The sequence below is a fragment of the Notamacropus eugenii genome, chromosome 2 (genome assembly GCF_028372415.1).
Source record: "Notamacropus eugenii isolate mMacEug1 chromosome 2, mMacEug1.pri_v2, whole genome shotgun sequence".
Lineage (NCBI taxonomy): Eukaryota > Metazoa > Chordata > Mammalia > Diprotodontia > Macropodidae > Notamacropus > Notamacropus eugenii.
Genome location: NC_092873.1, coordinates 132943524 through 132965113, shown reverse-complemented (window position 1 = coordinate 132965113; position 21590 = coordinate 132943524).

Sequence of the window (21590 nt, the reverse complement as noted above, 5' to 3'; positions counted from 1 at the left end):
GAAATGGTGAGCAGAATGACGTCAGAAAAAAAGGAAAACTTACATGAATTGATGCAGAGTGAAGTGAGAAGAAACAGGAGAACATTGCAGATGGATGAGGAATACCATACAATGATCAACTGTGAATAATTAAACAATTATATGAGTGCAGTGACCCAAGAAATTCCAAAGGACTCTTGATGAAAAATACTATCCACCTCCAGAAGAAGAAGTGATGGAGTCTGAATGTCGAACAAAACATTATTTTTTTTTATTTTTATATTTTTTTCATTTTTTTTTTGGCATTGGTGTACCTTTCAAAATGACTAATGGGATAATACAGTTTGCCTGATTGACCATACATAACTTATATCAAATTGTTTACCATCTAAGGAAGGGGAGAGAAAGAGAGAAAATTAGCAGCTTAATTTTCTTCTTCAAAAATTATTTATCATTTTATTTTCTCCATTTACATATGAAATAATTTTAACACTGATTTTTAAAAATTTGGGTTCCAAATTCTTTCCTTCTTTTCTAACATTGAATTAATTCAATGGACATATGTAGTCATGAAAAACATTACTATATTACTCATTTTATGAAAGAAAATATAGACAAAACCCCTCAAAAAATAAAGTTAGAAAAATACTTCAGTCTGTGTTCAGACACCATCAATTCTTTCTATGGGAGTGAATAGCATTTTTCGTTGTAAATCCTTTAGAGCTGTCTTGGATAATTTTATTGCTGAGAAGAGCTAAGTCTATTAAATTTACTTATCTAAAAGTATTGCTGCTATTTTGTATACAGTACATTTCACTTTGCATCAGTTCATGTAAGTCCTTCAGGTATTTTCTGAGATCATGATGCTCATTATTTTGTATAGCACGACAGTATTCCATCACAATCATATAAGTTTGTTCACTTATTCCCTAATTGATAGGTATCATCTAAATCTCAGTTTCCAGTTATTTATCACCAAAAAAGAGCTGCTATAAGTATTTTTGCATATAGAGGTTCTTTTCCCTTTTTTATCTCTAGTGATGGCATTACTAGGTCAAGGCTATGCATGGTTCAATAGCCCTTTGAGCATAGTTCCAAATTGCTCTAGAGAATCGTTGAATCAGTTCACAGCTCCACCAACAGTGCACTAATATCTAGTTTCTCCCTCCCCCATATCCTGCAACATTTGTAATTTCTCTTTTCTATCCAATAAGCCAATCTAATAGATATAAAGTAATATCTCAAAATTGTTGAATTTGCATTTGTCCAATCAATAGTGAGTTAAAACATTTTTAGAATATGTCTATAAATAGTTTTAATTACTTCATCTGAAAACTGTTCATATCTTCTCATAATTTTCAATTTGACTGTGTTCTCTACATATTTTAGAACTGAGGCCTTTATTAGAAAAAATTACTTCAAATTTTCCACAATTACAATTGCTTACTGTATATTTTTCTATCCTATTTATCCACCACTGTCTAATCTATTCCCTCCCCTCTCACTCTGTTTTTCCTCAAACATATTTTGTTCCTCACTACCCCTCCCCCCAATCTGATCTCCCTTGTGTCACCACTCCTTTATCGTTGGTTGTGTATCTTATTTCCTAGCTGCATGTAAAAACAATTTTTAACATTTTGTTCTAAAAGTTGATTACCAAATTCTCTTCCTTCTTCCCTGCTTACCCACTTTCATTGGGAAGGCAAGCAATTCAGTATAGATTATACATACATAATTATGCAAAACACTTCCATAACAGTCATGTTGTGAAAGACTAACTACATTTCCCTCCATCCTATCCCATCCTCATTTATCGTATTTTCTTCTTTCCCACTTCCCCTTTTCAAGAGTATTTGCTTCTGACTACTCCCATCTCCAATCTGACCACCATTTTATCACCTCCCCCAACTTATCACCTTCTTTCTCACTTTCCTGTAAGGTAAGGTGTGCAGTCGCATATATATTTTATTCTCTTCTTCAGCCAAATACAATGAGAGCGAAGTTCACTCATTCACTCTCACTCCTCTTTCTTACCCTCCACAGTGAAAACTTTTTCTTGCCTCTTTTACTGGAGATAACTTATCCTATCCTATTCTATCTCTCCCTTTTTTCTTCTCCAATATATTCCTCTCTCACCCCTTAATCCTATTTTTAGATATCATCCCTTCATATTCAACCCACCTTGTGCCATCTACCTGTCTGTCTGTTTCTCTCTCTCTCTCTCTCTCTCTCTCTCTCTCTCTCTCTCTCTCTCTTTCTATCTTTTCTCCAGCTATCCTAATATTTTCATGTAGGAATGTAAACAGTTCAACTTTAGTAAGTCTCATGATTTCTCTTTCGCATTTACCTTTTCAAGCTTTTCTTGATTGTCAAATTTTCTATTCAGCTCTGATTTTTCATCCAGAATTCTTGAAAGTCCTCTATTTCAATGAATGTTTGCTTTACATAACTAATTAAAGATATTCCAAGGGATGTTGGGGAGAATGCAGGCAAGTCTCTTCCTTTTCTCCCCCATCTTGGCTCCACCCCTTAAATACATTTTTAATGAATGTTAAAATTTTCTTTCCAAAATAGAGAAAGAGGAGATTAATGGATTGGGCATGGAACTGAAACAGCTAAAAAAGGAACAAATTGAAAATCCCCAATTAAATACCAAATTAGAAATACTGAAAACCAAATGCAATATAAATAATATTAAAATTAAGAGAACTTCTGAGTGAATAAATAAAAGTAAGGCTAGTTTTGTGAGAAAAAGCACCAAAATTGATAGACCTATGCTTAACTTGATTTAAAAAAAGAAAGACAGAAACCAAATCGCGAGTATTAAAATTGAAAAAAGATTAATTCACTATCAATGAAAAGAAGAAATTAAAAAAAATAATTGGAAATTACTTTTCCCAATTGTACACTCATAGATTTGACAATCATAATGAAATGGGTGAAATTTTACAAAAATATTAATTGCTCAGATTAACAGAAGAGGATATAAAATACTTCAATAACACCATCTCAGAAAAAAAGAACAACCATCAATGAATGACATATGAAAAATCATTCAGAGCCAGATGGATTTGCAAGTATACTTTATCAAAATTTAAAGAATAATTAATTTCAGTACTATATGGAGTATTTGGGAAAATTGGCAAAGAAAGAAGCCTATCAACTTCTTTTTATGATACAAATAAACTAGGGAACATGAAAACACAGATAGAAAATTATAGGCCAATTTCACTAATAAATATAGATGCAAAAAAATTAAATTAAATATTAGCAAAAATATTATAGCACCTTATGCAGAGAATAAAATACTATGATCAGGTAGGATATATAACAGTAACGCTAGTTTAATATTAGGAAAACTATGAGCATAATTGATTCTATGAACAACAAAATTACCAAAAACCATGCGATTATCACAATAGATGCAGATAAAGCTTCTGACAAAATATAACACGTATTCTTACTAAGAAAAAAAAACACTACAGAGCAAAGGAATGAGTAGAGTCTAACCTACAATGATAATAGCACCTATAGCAAACCATTAACAAGCATTATATGCAATAGAGATAAACTAGATGCATTTCCATTAAGATCAGGGGTGAAACAAGGATGTCCATTATCACCAATGTTATTCAGTAAGGTACCAGAGGTGTTAGATTTAGCAATAAGAGAAGAAAAATGAATCAAGGGAATTTGAATAGGCAAAGAAAAAAACTCATCATTATTTGCAGATGATATGATGATATACTTAGAGAACCCTAGAGAATCAAGTAAAAAATTACTGGAAATTATAAATAACTTTAACAAAATTACAGGATATGAAATAAACATGCATAAATCATTTGCCCAGCTATTTATTACTAAAAACACTCAATAGCAAGAGGTAGAAGGAGACATTTCATCTAAAGTTACTGTAGACATTATAAAATATTTTAGGAGTCCACCTGCTAAAACAAATCCTGGGACTATAAGAAAAGAATTCTAAAACTATTTTTGCACAAATAAAGTCAGATCTAAATAATTAGAAAAATTACCCAGTTGCTCATGGGTAGGTTGAACTAATAATAAAAATTGCAATTCTATATTAATTTACTTACTCAGTATCGTACCAATGAAACTACCAAAAAGTTGTCTTATAGAGCTAAAAAAATAATATGAAAATTCATCTAGAAGAAAAAAAAAATGATGCAGAATAACAAGGGAATTAAAGAGAGGAAATGCTAGGGAAGGTGGCCTAACCATGGCATATTATCTTAAATTTTACTGTAAAGCAGCAATCATAAAAAAGTTTTGTACTGGCTAAGAAAAAGAGGGGGAGATCAGTGGAATAGGTTAGGTACACAAGACAACAGAAGGTAATGATTATAGTAATCATCAAATTATAGTCTGATAAACCCAAAGACTTCAGATTTCTGAGATAAGAACTCACTATTTTACAAAATCTGCTCAGAAAACAGGATAATGGTATGGTACAAAATGGGCATAGACCAATGCCTGACACCATACACAAGAATAAAGTACAAATAGGTACATAACTTAGATACAAAGTCTGATACTATAAATAAATTAGAGGAGCAAGGAATTGCTTGTTTGTAAGATTTATGGAGATTGGAGGAATTTATGACCAAACAAGAGATAGAGAACTTTATGAAATGCAAAGTGGATAATTTTGGTTACATTAAATTGCAAAATTTTACACAAAGAAAATGCAACCAAGATTAGGAAGGAAACAAAAAACTGGGGAGGACTTTTAACATCTAATGTCTCTGACAAAGATCTCATTTCTAAAATGTGAGTCCAATTACAAGAATACAAGACATTCACCAATTGATAAATGTTCAAAGGAAATGAACAGGCAATTTTCAGATGGAGAAATTAAAGCTATCTAAAGTCATATGGAAAAATCTTCTAAATCACTATTGATTAGAGAGATGTAAGTCAAATCATCTGTGACTTACCACATCACACCTATCAAATTCACTAGTATGACAAAATAGCAAAATGATAAATGTTGGAGAAGATATCGGAAAATTGGAGACTAATTCATTGTTCTTGAAGCTGTGAGCCGATCCAACTATTCTGGAGAACAATTTGGAACCAAAAGGTTATAAAAATGTGTCAATTCTTTGACCTAGAAATACCACTTCTAGGGCTATATTCCAAAAAGATCATGAAAATGGGGAAAGTCATATGGTACCCTCTAGTTTCTCTTTAAATGGAGGGTGTAGAAACATCTGTCTGAAGTCCACCCATTCCATTCAGAGGGAGGGGAAGGCTCCAAAGACAATCGATGATCTAGCAGGTATGAATTTCTGAGTTGATTTCATCTTGCTGGAAGATGGCAGAAAGACAAACATTAAGACCAATTGATGAACCATTTTGAGAATGATGGGATTATTGTGCTGGACCCACTCTTTAAACAGGGAATCTGGAAGGATCAGATTTAATGAGACATAATTAGACAAATAAATCTGAAATTTGATCATCACCTATAAAGAAACACTACAAACTAATTAAAGCCCTATCACTTTTGAAAGTTTCCCAATCTCCAAAGCTATAGATTTTTAATCTTCAAATTACATTATTTATTCAAAATAAAAATTCTATCAGTATTAGAAAACTTTTGAAAGATGTGAAGTAGACCAATAACAAAATCACTCACGAAAAACCTTGGATTGGGTTCACTGACATTTCTATATTCTGTCTAACAGGAGCAAAGAAGACTGAAAGGAGACTTACTCCCACTATTGCCCCTTCCCTCCCCAAATGACTCTATTACATCTTTCCTCTTCAAGCATTCTAATCTGGAATTTTGTCCTTTGTAAGAATGCTTTCCCCTTAATGTTCGCAGTTTGAACATTTCATGTAACATAAATACCTTATATCTTACTAGAAGGGCCAGTTACAAATGAAATGGCCCTCTTTTTTTCTTTTCAGACAATGTTCGGGCATCAAAGACTGTGAGATTTTTTTTTTTTTAATTTTAACATTTATTTTCACAAAATGTTGGGTTACAAATTTTCTCCCCTTTTATCCCCTCCCCCCCCCCCAAACCCAAGCATTCTAATTGCCCCTGCGACCAATCTGCTCTCCCCTCTATCCTCCCTCCCTGCCCTTGTCTCCGTCTTCTCTTTTGTCCTGTAGGGCCAGATAGCTTTCTTGACCCCTTAACCTGTATTTCTTATTTCCCAGTGGTAAGAACATTACATTTGATCCTAACACTTTGAGTTCCAACATCTTTAGCTCCCTCCCTCTCCACCCCTTCCCTTTGGAAGACAAGCAATTCAATATAGGCCAAATCTGTGTAGTTTTGCAAATGATTTCCATACTGGTTGTATTTTATAGGACTAACTATATTTCCCTCCATCCTATCCTGTCCCCCATTACTTCTATTATCTTATGATCCTTTCCCTCCCCATGAGTGTCGACCTCGGATTGCATTCTCCTCCCCATGCCCTCCCCTCCATCCTCCCCCCCACCCTCCTTGTGCCTCTGTCCGCCACTCTCCTGTATTATGAGATAGGTTTTCCTATCAAAATGAGTGTGCATTTTATTCTTTCCTTTGGTGGAATGTGATGAGAGGAGACCTCATGTTTTTCTCTTGTCTCCCCTCTTTATCCCTCCACTAATAAGTCTTTTGCTTGCCTCTTTTATGAGAGATAATTTGCCCCATTCAACTTCTCCCTTTCTCCTCCCAATATTTCTCTCTCACTGCTTGATTTCATTTTTTTTAAGATATGATCCCATCCTCTTCAATTCCCTCTGTGCACTCTGTCTTTATGTATGTGTGCGTGTGTGCATGTGTGTGTATGTGTTCTCCCACCCAGTACCCAGATACTGGAATGTTTCAAGAGTTACAAATATTGTCTTTCCATGTAGGAATGTAAACAGTTCAACTTTAGTAAGTCCCTTATGACTTCTCTTTGCTGTTCACCTTTTCATGCTTCTCTTCATTCTTGTGTTAGAATGTTAGATTTTCTTTTCAGCTCTGGTCTTTTCATCAAGAAAATTTGAAAATCCTCTATTTCATTGAAAGACCATTTTTTCTCCTGAAGTATTATACACAGTTTTGCTGGGTAGGTGATTCTTGGTTTTAGTCCTAGTTCCTTTGACTTCTGGAATATTCTATTCCATTCCCTTCGATCCCTTAATGTAGAGGGTGCTAGATCTTCTGTTATCCTGATTGTATTTCCACAATACTTGTATTGTTTCTTTCTAGCTGCTTGCAATATTTTCTCTTTCACCTGGGAATTCTGGAATTTGGCCACAATGCTCCTAGGAGTTTCTCTTTTTGGATCTCTTTCATGCGGTGTTCTGCGGATTCCTTGAATATTTATTTTGCCCTCTGGTTCTAGAATCTCAGGGCAGTTTTCCTTGATAATTTCATGGAAGATGATGTCCAGGCTCTTCTTTTGATCATGGTTTTCAGGTAGTCCCAGAATTTTTACATTGTCTCTCCTGATTCTATTTTCCAGGTCAGTTGTTTTTCCAATAAGATATTTCACATTATCTTCCATTTTTCGAAACTTCACGCTACGTTCTGTGATATCTGTCTTTCTCATAAAGTCCTTAGCGTCCATCTGTGCCATTCAAGTTTTGAAAGATCTATTTTCTTCAGTGAGCTTTTGAATCTCCTTTTCCATTTGGCTAATTCTGCTTTTGAAAACATTCTTCTCCTCATTGGCTTTTTGAACCTCTTTTGCCAATTGAGTTAGGCTAGTTTTCAAGGTGTTAATTTCTTCAACATTTTTTTGCTTCTCCTTTAGCAGGGAGCTGATCTGCTTTTCATGCTTCTCTTTCATCCCTCTCATTTCTCTTCCCAGTTTTTCCTCCACCTCTCTAAATTGATTTTCAAAATTCATTTTGAGGTCTTCCATGGCCTGAGCCCATTGGGTGGGCTGGGACACAGAATCCTTGATTTCTGTGTCTTTGCCTGATGGTAAGCATTGTTCTTCCTCGTCAGAAAGGAAGGGAGGAAGTGTCTTTTCTCCGAGAAAGTACCCTTCAATAGTTTTATTTCTTTTCCCTTTTCTGGGCATTCTCCCCAGCCAGTGGCTTGACCTCTGAATATTCTCCTCACACCCACTTCACCTCCTGATCCTCCCAGCCAGCGTTTGGGGACTGAGATTCAAATGCTGCTTCCCGCCTTAGGGCTTTTGGCGGGTGCAGGGCTGCTATTCAGTGTGAAAATTAATTTCAGATGGTCAGGTCGGGGTAGGGCCGCCTCACAGGCTCTGTTCCCTCAGGGGGTTTATGCACAGACCTTCCACAATGAATCCAGACTCCCGCCCGCTTGGGGAGCCCTTGTCTGCAGCCGCCTCTCAGCTTCTATCTCCCGGGGGGAACCCGAGCCATGGCGGCACCCCACTCCCCTCTCGACCCACCAAAGAGACTTTCTCACCAACCCTCGTGACCTGTGGGTGGGGGGGCTTGTGCCGCCGCTGGAGATCCCGTCTCCGTAGCCTGCTCGGATCTTTTCCTCATGGTGTCGCGGCTGCTGCAGGGCTGCACTCAGCTCCCAGTCCCGGCGCCCAGTCCACAGTGCGAAGGACCCCCGCGAGAGGTTTGCAGGTCTCTCTGGAACAGAAATCTCCCTCGCTCCAATATTCTGTGGCCTCTGGGTGCTGAATTCACGGTGAGTTGGTCCCCTGTAGCCATTCTGTGAGTTGTGGGTTCAGAGCTATGTGTATGTGCGTCTTTCTACTCCACCATCTTGGCTCCGCCCCTGTGAGATTATTTTTTTTTAAATTCCATTAACAGGCGTTTATATTATTTCAAATCACCAATGATAAAATCAAATATTAGCCTGTACATGGGTGTCGTATGTGGTCAAAAGGTTTTTTTTCTGCATCTATTGAAATGATGAAATGATTTCATTATTTCTTATGAAAATGGTTTATTGTATTTACAATTTTCAACATAATAGTAATAATAGTAATGATAACATTTATATAGTACTTACTATTTGCCAAGCATTCTGCTAAGCTCTTTCCAGATTTTATTTCATATTGAGCCAGCATTGCATTCTTCGTGTGTATCTAGCCAGGTCATAATGACTTACCTTTGAAATGTATTGTTCTCTTCTTCCTAATATTTTCTATAATATTTTTGCATTGATATTAATCAGAGAAACTGGCCTATAGTTTTTATTCTCTGTTTTGCTTCTCCATGGTTTAGGTATTAAGACAATATTTGTGTCATAGAAAGAATTTGGTGGTTGTTGTGTTCATCTTTTGTTTACAAGAAAGACCATGACATCAGAGAAATAATTACATGATTTGCACTTGTTTTGAGTGAGAGAGGGCAGTGCAAGGTCACCAAGTCTCACTTTCTCCTGAGCCATCTGTAATCAGTGATCAGACATTCATGTGAATGATTGGAGATATCCCCACAAAGAATTTGGTAGGATCCCTTCTTTACTTTTTTATTTTTTATTTTCAAACACCTTATGTAGAATTAGAATTGTGTTTTTTTTAAGTTTCTGTAAATTTTTCTTTAACTGTTTAGTTAAAGTCACTGGTTATTCATTTGATCCTCTTTTTCTTTTGGGATTTCAACTGTGATTAGCTTAACTTTTTAAAATTATAATTATTTTAATATGTATCATATTCCATATTCTATTAGTCTGAGCAATTTGTATTTTTAAATATTCATCCATATTATTTTATTAGAATATAGTTGAGCCAAAGAGCTCCTAATGATTTTTTTTATTACTTCCTCATTGGTGGTAAATTCATATTTATTATTGGTAGGTTCATTTTCTTCTTTTAAAACAAACCAAAATGCTTAATGTTTTATTGTTTCTATTAGCTATTTTTAAAAAATTGAAACAAAATCCTGAAAGTCTGGCAATTCATGAAATGTCCATTTTTTTTTCATTCGGGATGATGCTTAACTTTCTGGGTATGATATTTCTGGTCACAATTTCAGTTCTTTTGCTCTTTGTTATACAGTGTTCTAGGACTTATGGTCTTTTAGTGTAGCTGCTGCTCAGTCTTGTGTGATTAAAATTGTGGCTCCTTCATATTTGTTTTTATTTCCTTGTTCATAATATTTTCTCCTTAAGCTGGGGATTTTGAAATCTAGTTGTGATATTCCCGGTAGATTTTCTTCACACGATATCTTTTGATAGGTAATTGGTATATTGTTTCCAACTCCTACTTTCCCCTCTCTTTATAACTCTTCAGGACAATTTTCCTTGATTATTTCTTGTAATATTATATTAATATTTTTTCTTTTAATTGCAGCTTTCAGGTGGTTCGTTGATTCTATACAATCCCGTCTTGGTGACTTACTCAGATATTTTCTTTTTTTCCTTTTATCTTTTAATATTTTATTTAATTTTTTTTATTCTTTTCATTTAATTAACTTGTTTTCAATTTTCAAGAATCACTTCCATAAGTATTAAATTTCTCCCCCTTACTTCCCATTCCCTCCTAAACATGGTATGCAGTCTTATATGGGTTCTATACTTACATTCATATTAAACAAATTTTCACTTTAGTTATGTTGCATAGAATTAAAACGAATATAAGAAACCATGAGAAAAAACAAAACATAACCAAAGAGAAACGAGTCTGTCTCATTCTGCGTTCCAATTCCACAGTTCTTTCTCTGGATATGGATGGAGTCTTGCCTCAAGATTCCTTTGGGAAAGTTATAGGTCCTTGAATTGCTAAGAAGGGCGGTCTACCAGAAACAGTCCTTACATCCTGTTGCTTTTACTCTGTTCTGGTTCTGCTCATTTCACTCAGCATAAGTTCATATAAATCTTTCCAGTTCTTTTTTTTCTGAAGTATGACGATTTGTCACTTCTTCTGGCACAATAATATTCCATTATAGTCATATAACACAACTTGTTTAGTCATTGCCTAATTTATGGACATTCCCTGGAATTTCAGTTCTTGGTCACCACAAAAAGAACTGCTATAAATATTCTTGTTTATGTGGGAACTTTTCCCATTTTTATGATGTCTTTGGGATACAAACCTAGACGTGGTATTGTTGAGTCAAAGAGAATGCACATTTTTATATCCCTTTGGGGATAGTCCCAAACTGGTCTCCAGAATGATTAGATCAGCTCACAGTTCCACCAATAATAAATTAGTGTTCCAACTCTCCCACATCTTCCCCAACATTTATCATCCTCTTGTTTTGTCATGTTAGCCAATGTCATCAGTGTAATGTGGTACTTCAGAATTGTTTTCATTTGCAACTCTCTGATCAATAGTTATTTAGAGTATTTATAATATGTCTATAAATAGGTTTAATTTCTTCCTCTCAAAACTACCTGTTCATTTCTTTTGACTATTTCTCAACTGGGGAATGGCTTGCATTCTTGGAAATTTGACTCATTTTTCTACAAATTTTCGAAGTGAGGCCTTTATCACAGATATTAGTTGCAAAAATTTTTTTTCCAGTTTTTTGTTTCCCTTCTAATCTTGGTTGCATGGGGTTTGTTTGTGCAAAAAGTATTTCAATTTAATGTAATCAACATTATCCATTTTGCATTTCATATTGTTATCTATTTTTTATTTGGTCATCAATGTCTCCATTCTCCATAAATATGAAACATAAACTATTGCTTGCTCCATTAATTTGATTATAGTATCAGCATTTACACCTTGATCATGCATACATTTGGACTTTATTCTTTTGTACAATGGCAGGCATTGGTCTATGTCCAGTTTCCACCTCACTATTATCCAGTTATCCTAGAGGTTTTTATCCAACAATGAGTTCTTATCCCAGATGCTAAGTTCTTTGGTTTATCAAACAGTAGATTGCTGCAATCATTGACTACTGTGTACTTGTGTACCTAACCAATTCCACTGACATTTCTTAGACAGTACCAAATGGTTTTGATAGTTGCTGCTTTAAAACAAAATTTCAGATTTGGTATGACTAGGCCAGCATTACTTTTCATCAGTTTACTTAATATTCTGGACCTTTTGTTCTTCATTTTTTCTAGCTCCAGAAAATAATTTTGTGGTACTTTGACTGGTATGCCATTGAAAACGTAAATTAATTAAATGCAATTATCATTTTTATTATGTTACCTCAAGCTACAAACCAGTAATTGATGTTTTTCCAATTATTTATATATGACTTTATTTGTGCAAAAAGTGTACTCATATTCAACTCCCTCCCATCTTTTAATGTAGAAGCTGCAATGTATCAATATGATCCTTAGTATAGTTCCTCGATATCTGAGGTGTTTCTTTCAGGCTGTTTGTAGTATTTTCTACTTAACTTGATAGTTCTGGAATTTGGCAACAATATTCCTTGATTTTTTTCAATTTGGGATCTCTTTCAGGAGGTGATTGGTGGATTCTTTCAATGACTATTTTACCTTCTGGATCTAGGACCTCAGGGCAGTTTTCTTTGATGATTTCTTGGAGGATATTGTCCATGCTCTTTTTTTAAATCATGGCTTTCCAGGGGATCAATAATTCTGAGATTTTCTCTTCTCGATCTATGTTTAGGTCAGTTGTTTTCCAATGAGATATTTTACATTTTCTTCTTTTTCTTCATTCCTTAGATTTTGTTTGACTGATTTCTGATGCTTCATAGCGTCATTAGTTTCTGCTTGCTAAGTTCTAATTGAGAGTGAGTTGTTTCCTTTAGTTTGTTTTTGTACATTTTTTTTTCCATTTCTCCAAATGTTCCTTTTAAGGAGTTATTTTCTTCAGGTAGGTATTGTACCTCCTTATTCACTTGGCCTATTTGACTTCTCTTAAGTTATTTATTTTAATTTTCAACCTTCACTTCCACAAGATTATGAGAGCCAAATTTTATCCCCATCTCTACCCTCCACACATATCAAGATAGTGTGCCTTCTGATTACCACTTCCCCCAATATACCTTCCCATAATAGTCATATTGGGAAAGAGTAACTTTGTTTCCTTCCATCCTATAATGTCTCCCATTTAGTCTATCCTCGCTTTTGACACTATCCCTTCTCAAAATTGTTTACTTCTAAATACCTCCTCCTCCAATTTGCCCTTCCTTCTATCATCCTACCCCCATTCACCACTTGTTCCCTTCCCCACTGCCATCCTGTAGTGTAAGATAGATACACATACCAAATTGAGCGTGAAAGTTATTTCCTCCTTAAGCCTAATGAGTGAGAGTAAAGTTCACTCTTTCCCTCTAACCTCCCCCCTCTTCCTCTCTTTTGAAAAAAAAACTTTTTCTTGCCTCTTTTATGTGAGTAAATTTTCTCCATCCTATTTCTCCCTTTCTCTTCCAAATATATTCCTCTCTCACCCCTTAATTTAGTACTTTTAGCTATCACCTTCACTCTGCTGTCTACATGTACATAATTCTCCAACTACCCTAATACTGAGAAAAATATCAAGAGTTACAAATATTCTCTTTCCATCCAGGAATGTAAACAGTTCAACTTTAATAAGTCCCTTATGGTTTCTCTTTCCCATTTACCTTTTCCAGTTTCTCCTTATTCTTGTAATTTAAAGTCAAATGTTCTACTCATCTCTTACCATTTCAACAAGAATGCTAGAAAGTCCTCTGTTTCATTGAATGACCATTTTCCCCCTGAAGTATTACACTCTGTTTTACTGGGTAGATGACTCTTAGTTTTAATCCTTCCTCATTTGACTACTGGAATATCATATTCCAAGCCTTGCATTCCCTTAATGTAGAAGCTGCTAGATCTTGTGTTATCTTGATTGTATTTCTTCAATATTCAAATTGTTGGTGTTTTTGTTGTTTTTTTTTTTTTTCTGGCTGCTTGCATTATTTTCTCCCTGATCTGGGAGATCTGGAATTTGACTACAGTATTCCTAGAAGATATCTTTTGGGCTCTCTTCAGGAGGTTTTCGGTGGGTTCTTTCAATATCTTTTTTTACCTTCTGGTTCTACAATATCAAGGCAGATTCCCTTGAAAATTTCCTGAAAGTTAATGAACAGGGTCTTTTTTGATCATGGCTTTCAGAGAGACCAATAATTTTTAAATTGTCTTCCCTGGATCTACTTTCCAGGTCAGTTTTTTTTTCCAATAAAATATTTCATGATGTCTACTATTTTTCATTCCTTTGACTTTGATTTATAATTTCATATATGTATATATATATGTATATATGTATGTATATATAATTATATATATGTATGTATGTATATATATATATATATATATATATATATACATATATAATTATAATTTGTCACAAAGTCATTATCTTCCATCTGCTCCATTCTGATTTTTAGGGTGTTAATTCCTTCAGTGAGCTTTTGGACCTTCTTTTCCATCTGGTCTATTCAATTGTTAAGGTATTCTTCTCCTCTTTGGCTTTTTGGATCTCTTTTGCCATTTGGGTTAGTTTATTTTTTAAACTGTCGTTTTCTTCAGCATTTCTTGGGTCTCCTTTAGCAAGCAGTTGATTTGTTTTTCATGATTTTCCTGCAACACTCTCATTTCTGTTCCCAGTTTTTGACTACTTCTGTTACTTGATTTTTACAAACCTTTTTCAGCTCTTCCATGGTTTGAGGCCAATTAATATTTTCCTTGGCGACTTTGGTTGTAGGAACTTTGACTTTGTTGTCTTCTGTTTGTATACTTTGGTCTTCCTTGTCACCAAAACAAGATACTATAGTTTGATTCTTTTTGCAGATTTTGCTCATTTTCCCACCTATTTATTTGACTTTTGAGCTCTTTGTCAAGTTAGTTCTCTTGTTTTAATGGGAGTGTGTGCAGAGTGATGTACTGTCAGGCACTTTATTCCATTAAAAATCTGTGGGCCGAGAGCTCCAGAGACAGCCACTCCATATGACTCTGCCCTCCTGCTGTTGCTTTTGCCACCATGAGCTCCTCCTCTGAGGGTTCTTCTACACCCTCTGCCACCCTGGAGCTGAATCTCAGGGCTGACCACTCTATTCTCTCATAAAGGACCCACAGTGTTGGGATTGGAAGCTCAATTCCATGTGGACGGTCTCGGGCGGGTAAAAGTGGGACTTCTAAATCTTAGAGTCTTACGAGGCCCTCCATGAACAGCAGGGATTCGAGAAGGTCAGACTGAGCTAGCTCGGCTAGCTCGGGTATTTCCGCCTCTCCCCGGGAGATACGTGATGGGTGGAGTCTCCCTGACCTCGAGATTGTCCCGGATTGGAGCACACCTAGTTACCTAACAGCACGGTATTGAGATGCAAACTGTGCGGCTGAAGGTTAAGTAGAATTGAGGAAGCCTGAAAGCTCTCTTAGCACGTAAGCAGCCAAGAGGACAGTAGGCTCCGCTTCTCTTCTCTTCTCTCTCCCCTCCCCCTCTCTCCCCGCTTGTACTTCTACTTCCAACCCCTTAAGATCTTAGCCTCCTTAGGAAATCTCCCCCTCTTCCTCCTAAGGAAGACCCCCCTGCACTTGTAACTAGACCCTGAAATAAAGCTCAACCCTTGTTCGACTCTGGAACGTCCTTTCTCTCATATGTGCATCCGGTTTTGGCCAGCCGAAGACCTCGGGAGGTGAGGTAAGAAAGACTCGGGTAGCCCACACAGACCTCTAGGCTTGACACCACAGATTTGTTTTTTTTTTCTTCCATTGACCTTTCAATTTGTCCCTGGAGTTTTGGGGTCATGAATTCTGGATACCACCACAGGTGTCCAAAATTCAATCACCCCAAGGCCTGCTCAGATGCCGTCTCTGCTGGAATGTCCCACACTCCACTATGCTCTGCTCCCAGAATGTTTTGATAGACATTTCTCGGCGACCTTCCAGGTTATCTTTGGTGGGCGATTGGTTTCACTCCTTCATTCTGTGGGTTCTGCAGCTCTAGAATTTAGAGTCACTTTTGCATGTATTCGACTAGGTTTGAAGGGAATGTTACTTGACTCTCTTTCAATTTGACTTATTAAGGTGTTTTCTGCAGTCACTTTTTTTTTATTTTGTCAATTGTATTTTTAAAATTTTTGGCCAATTTTTCTTCTACCTCTCTCATTTGGCTTTGGAAATCCTTCTTAACCTTTTCCAAGAATGTTCTGTGAACTGGTTTCAAGTCCAAATGCTCCAGGTTTCTGAATTCGTATTTTGGTCTTTGTACCCATAGTAAGATTCTATGGTCTTTGATTTTCTGGTTTGCTTCTTGATCATTGTGATTGTCTTTTTCCTGGCTTTTCAAGTGGATCTCTGCTTCTGGGTCACAAGGTGCTCTATCTCACATTTCCTGTGTGGAGAACACAAGGCTTTGTGTGTTGTGGTCTGTGGTTCTTTCAGCTAGCAGGTAGAATGCTGCAACTTATTTGGTGCTGAGCTGACTGGTATGTGCCAAGGTCAAAACCAGGGGAAATCTTTCAGATTTTATCCATGGTTACATTGGAGCTGCTATCATGAGTTACGGGGGAAGGGTAGTCTGAGCTAGAGCACAGACAGGCTCAGCATCTGTTGAACTCTGGTCTCAACTGATGTCTGCCCAATTTTCATGGCTGTGCTAAGGCACTCCTGGGGTCCTGATGTTAGAACTTAGGGGCTCCACCCCCTTGGGGATTTGGAGTTCTTCCTAGTTCTCTGAGGTGGGGCTGTCCTGCACTTTTCTCCTTCAGCTATGGCAAAGTCTCCCCAGCCTCAAATGTTGCAAAGTCTTCTCTTCCCCTTCTGCAGATCCCACTGTTCAAGGATTTTTCTTAGGGAAAAATTCTCCGGGTTTTTTAAGATCAGCAAGGGGAAGGTGAGAACACTTATAGTTTCCTCTGCCACTTTGGCTCCCAGAATTGAAGTAGATGATTGTCAAACATTTAATAGGTGGGCTGATAGTCTTAAGAGTGCCCGTGTCTGTTATTGTGATAGTAATCAAAACAGAATCTTTTGTTGTTTTTGTTTCAGTATAATATAGTGCCTCTGATTGAATCTTGCCTTTATCAATCAAGAATCTTTACTAGGAGGAAAGGAGAGAAACCTGAGTTTCTTTAACTAGAAACAGTGTATGCATTTGTATTGTTAAAATTAATGTGATTAAATATCTTTCCCACTCATTGATGGTCCCATCGATGCTTGATTTGGGAAACTTGATTAGAGGAGTTGTTTTGTAGAAGGGTCCCAAGTACCTTTTTTTTCTGTTGAGGCACTGAGTCAAAGGGTTGTAATGACCTCTGGCTCTTAAAAAGGTATAAATACTCTGAGTCGAGGTTTTGCTTTGGGACTTAGTTTTTGGTAAGAAGGTTTGAGTGCCAGATGAAGAGTCTAGGAAGCCACTAAGCAGCTCCCCCAGGCTTTGAGAACCCTGAAATTGTATTTCCCTCTGTGGCAACTAAGGTCAGGCAGTTGGGGTCCAATTATCTGTTGAATTCAGTCAGAGAACGCCATGGCTGTTGATCTTTTGATTTCTCTATATTTTCTTTGAAATTTCCTTGAAGTTGACTCCCCTGATCTAACTGAATGATATATGTCCTTGGCTAAAAGAATGATGCATATGCTTGATTAAAATCATTTTAACACCTTTAAAGTTGCTTTCCTTTTATCAATGCAAATCTAAGAACCTGTGATAGCCCCTGTGTATGTTGTGGTGCTTACTGCTACAGTTCCCTGTGGCCCTGCACTTTTCTCTCACTCAGTTCCTCTGGTTTTCCATCCTGGGCTGATATGTTTGGACATCTACACTGCTGCATCTACTTCACTCTGTGCTAGTGATTCCTCCTCCACTCCTTTATGGAAGAGTCTGACCTTCTCTAACATTTTCCAAGAATCCTTCCAAATGACATTTTTTTTTGCCTTCTCAGTGGGTGGAAGATGGATTAGAGAGGGTGCAATGTGAACTAAAATTTGAACTGAAAGTGTGTGTATTCATCCTTCTTTGCTGAAGAAGATTACAAGAAGTAAATTAAAGAAGTAATATAATATCTAGATTATTTGTTGTTATTGTTTTTCTGGTAATACAACGATTAATAAATTATCTGTTCTTGATCTATTTCCAGGTCAGATTTTTCAACCTATTGAGTATTTCACATTTATATTTAATTTTTGCTCTTTTGACTTTTTAAAAATTCCTTTATGTCTCATGAAGTTGATTCCATCTTCATTTGGCCAATTCTCAGAGACTTATTTTCTTCAATAAGAATTAGTAAAGATTCTTCCAAGCTATTAATACTTCCTTTACATCTTTCTTCCCTATTTTTTTATTCCAGTTTTTCTTTACTACTCTCATGTGATTGCTGAAATCTCTTTTAGCTCTTTGCAAAAGAAAAAGTTGTTTTCAATCTGGGAATTTTGTTGGATTTATGCCTAAGCTGAATTTCTTATTTGTAGATGTTTCTGAGTCATTCTCTTCTGTCTTAATGTCTTGAGCTTCCCTATTATCATGATAACTTTTATTATGACTGAATATACTTTCTATTCACTTTTCTTCCATTTTCCTTCTTGCCTTTGATTTTATGTCAGTTATGGGATCTGTTTGCTTCTTGTAAGGATGATTTTCCTTACTTTCTATTTCATTATGGCCTACTATTTTCAAAGCTCTGGTTATATGTCTCCAATCTTTCAGTTCTCCAAAGTGATGAAATCCAGTGCTCTGCCTCTGTGAGATCTGCAAGTTCTTGACCCAGGTTTGGATCTTTCTACTTGTCATTATGTAGGAGTTTCAGTACACTGCTACTGGACACAGTCACTATTAGACTACCAGAGCAATCAGTTCATAGAAACTAGACTATTGGCTGGCTTTTGGTTTGGGATTTCAACCCTGGTTATCCCACTGATGATTTGTGTGCTGGCCAAATGTTGGAAATGGCTCTCCATTGCTCTGTTTCTGGAATCAGTCATCCAGGTACAATTGCCTTATGTTTTCTTCCTTGCATAGTACAAAGTTATGGCCAATGCTTGGAAGCACTCTTCTCTTGCCTGGTTCTGGGACTAAGAACTGGTTTGTAGGATATGTAAAGATATTAAGTAAGTAGGATGCTACAGAATCTTCCTGTATCATATAATAATAGTTGTCATTATTTTTGCAATAATAGTAATAATAATAGCTAAAATTTATGTAGCAACTTTAAAGCACTTTGCATATATGATATAATTGGATGGTCACACCTCTGAAAGCTAACTCCATTCTAGAGGTGTAAAAAAACTGCAGCTGAAAGACCTAATGTCTGACAAGCTTTTACTGCCAAAAAGATGCTAGAGAAAAGAAAAATCTAACATGAAAAGCAACTTTTAAACAACAGAGTAGGGATTCTAGAGGGGACAATTTGCCTCCACAAAGTTTTCTGCATCCCTAAATACAAAGCAGGGAGTACTGGAATAGTTCAGAAGCTTTGTGCAAAACTAGTTTTCAAAGTACATATAGAATCTGTTGTTGTTGTTGTTTTTGATGTGCGAAAGAAAACAAAATAAAATGAAAAATCAGGAAGGAAACACAAAAAACAGTATAACTGTCTTTATATATTTTATATATAAATATAACATCAGAAAATTGGTTCCACTGGCTATTCCTGTTTAGGTATAAGTTGGAGTTAGATGATTAGAAGAGAGATTGCTTCTCTCCAATTACATCATTTTCTTGAGGACATTTTATTTATTTTAATTATTGTAGGATAATACCGTACCTACTAAAATTTAAATAGTTAGCTACCCTTCTAAGTTTGTAATTTTGTATGGGAAAAAAGTATTTGATTTTCAAGAGTAGTCAATGTTATACATGCTATACATAACCTGTAGAGAACTGTCTTCTGCTTAAACCTCAGAATTAACAGACATGGGTGAAATCCGAATTGGGTAGATCAGCTTGTCTTTTTTTTTTTTTGTTAGACCTACTTAATAGGCTTAACTTAGGAGCTTAAATGAAAAGGAGGCATTAACTATCCAAATGCCATTTATTGAGCTATTTGGTTACACACCTATGTTTCTACCATTAAGATATTTAACAAGCACTTTCATGAACCACCTTATTTTCCACTTCAAACTAGCCCTTTTTTTTTAACATATAGTCAGGATCATTTCTAATATTTATGCATTGGATTTGCACAGTGCTTTCTCTCTGGAGTTTACTGGAAATAGATGACACATTTAAGAGGAAATTCAACAGAAAATGGAATATGAATGGCAAGAAAGCTATTTTACATTATGTAGGGATGGCAAGCAATAAATTATTAGAATTAAATTCAATCCATCTAAACAGTATCAAGTACCTATTATTTGCAAAGTACTATACAAGACAGTAGGCATATGAAACCTTGTAGTTAGTTTCTTGTGCTCAAGAAACTTGTAACTCACCGAGAGGATTAAAAAAGAAGTATAAAGTAATGGAAAGTAATTTCGGAAGGTACAGTGCACCAATCACTTTCAGTGTCAACGTAGTTTTCCTCCAGGAGGTCTTATGCAATTAGAAGACCAGGGTCATTAGAAATCAAAGAATGGAAAGTGGTACATGCCATATACAAGGCATGTGCAAATGTCTGTAGATGGCAGAAGAGTTAACATGCCAGAAATATCATGGAATCACAGCATATTAAAGTATCATTGAATTATCAAAGAAGAGGGCTTTTGCAACATTACTGCAGAATCTTTGTCTTCTGTGAGCTAGATTAATTTGGAAGAGCTCATGGATCAGGGAACTCCCTCCGCAAACTATGGTAGTCTAGTTGGCTTCTACTTAAAATCTTAAAGTTAAATGACTTCCTCAGGATCACATAATCAGCATGTAACAGAAATGAGAATTTCCATTCATCAATCATTGAAGTTAGCATTTAGAAAGGAGAAAAATCTCATATCCTTCTCTTTCTCCAAATTACATAAACTTGTGGAAGATGATTATGTAATAATTACTTTGTCTATTTTTAACAGCACACTCAAGAAATGTTTGTTGAATTTAATTCAATCCAGTTATTAATTCCTGTCAAATCTTTTTTATAATGTCTCACTGCTAGATATGTAACTAGTCAAAACCTAGAAAAAATTAGAAAAATTTGGAAGATGATGTTAACGTTATCCAGGTCATCTAATATTTCAAACTCACAGTCCATTTTCCTGGTTTTAAATTCATTCATTATCAACTCCACATGTTTATATATTACTTGTCAAAACGCCCTAAAACACATTCTAGTGACTAAAGCCTAGTTTATTATTGTAAAAAAGTCTTCAGATGTGTATCCGGTGTTTCTGGGGCTGTTTTTACAACATAAATTCATTGTGAAATTTAAAGATATTCTGTTGCAAGAAAATGAAGTATTTTTTAGAGTCTATTATATATAATTATATATATATGTATATATATATATATATATATATATATATATATATATATATATATATATATAAAATCTACAATCACTTTCATATATCCTAGGTTTTTCTCTCTCTCCCCCTCCTACCTCCCTCCCTCCCCACTCCTTCCCTGAGATAGCACACAATTTTATATAGGTTCTACACATACATTCATATTAAATACATTGTCACCTTAGTCATGTGGCAGGAGAGAATTAAAATGAATGGGAGAAATTATAAAAGAAACCAAAACATAATACAAAAGAAAATGATCCTCTTCATTCTGTGATCCAGTTCCATGGTTCTTTCTCTGGATGCGGAAGGCATTTTGCCTTAAGAGACCATTGGGAAAATTTTAAGTCCTTGCATTGCAATTAAGTACTAAGTCTACCAGAAAAACTCCTCGCACACT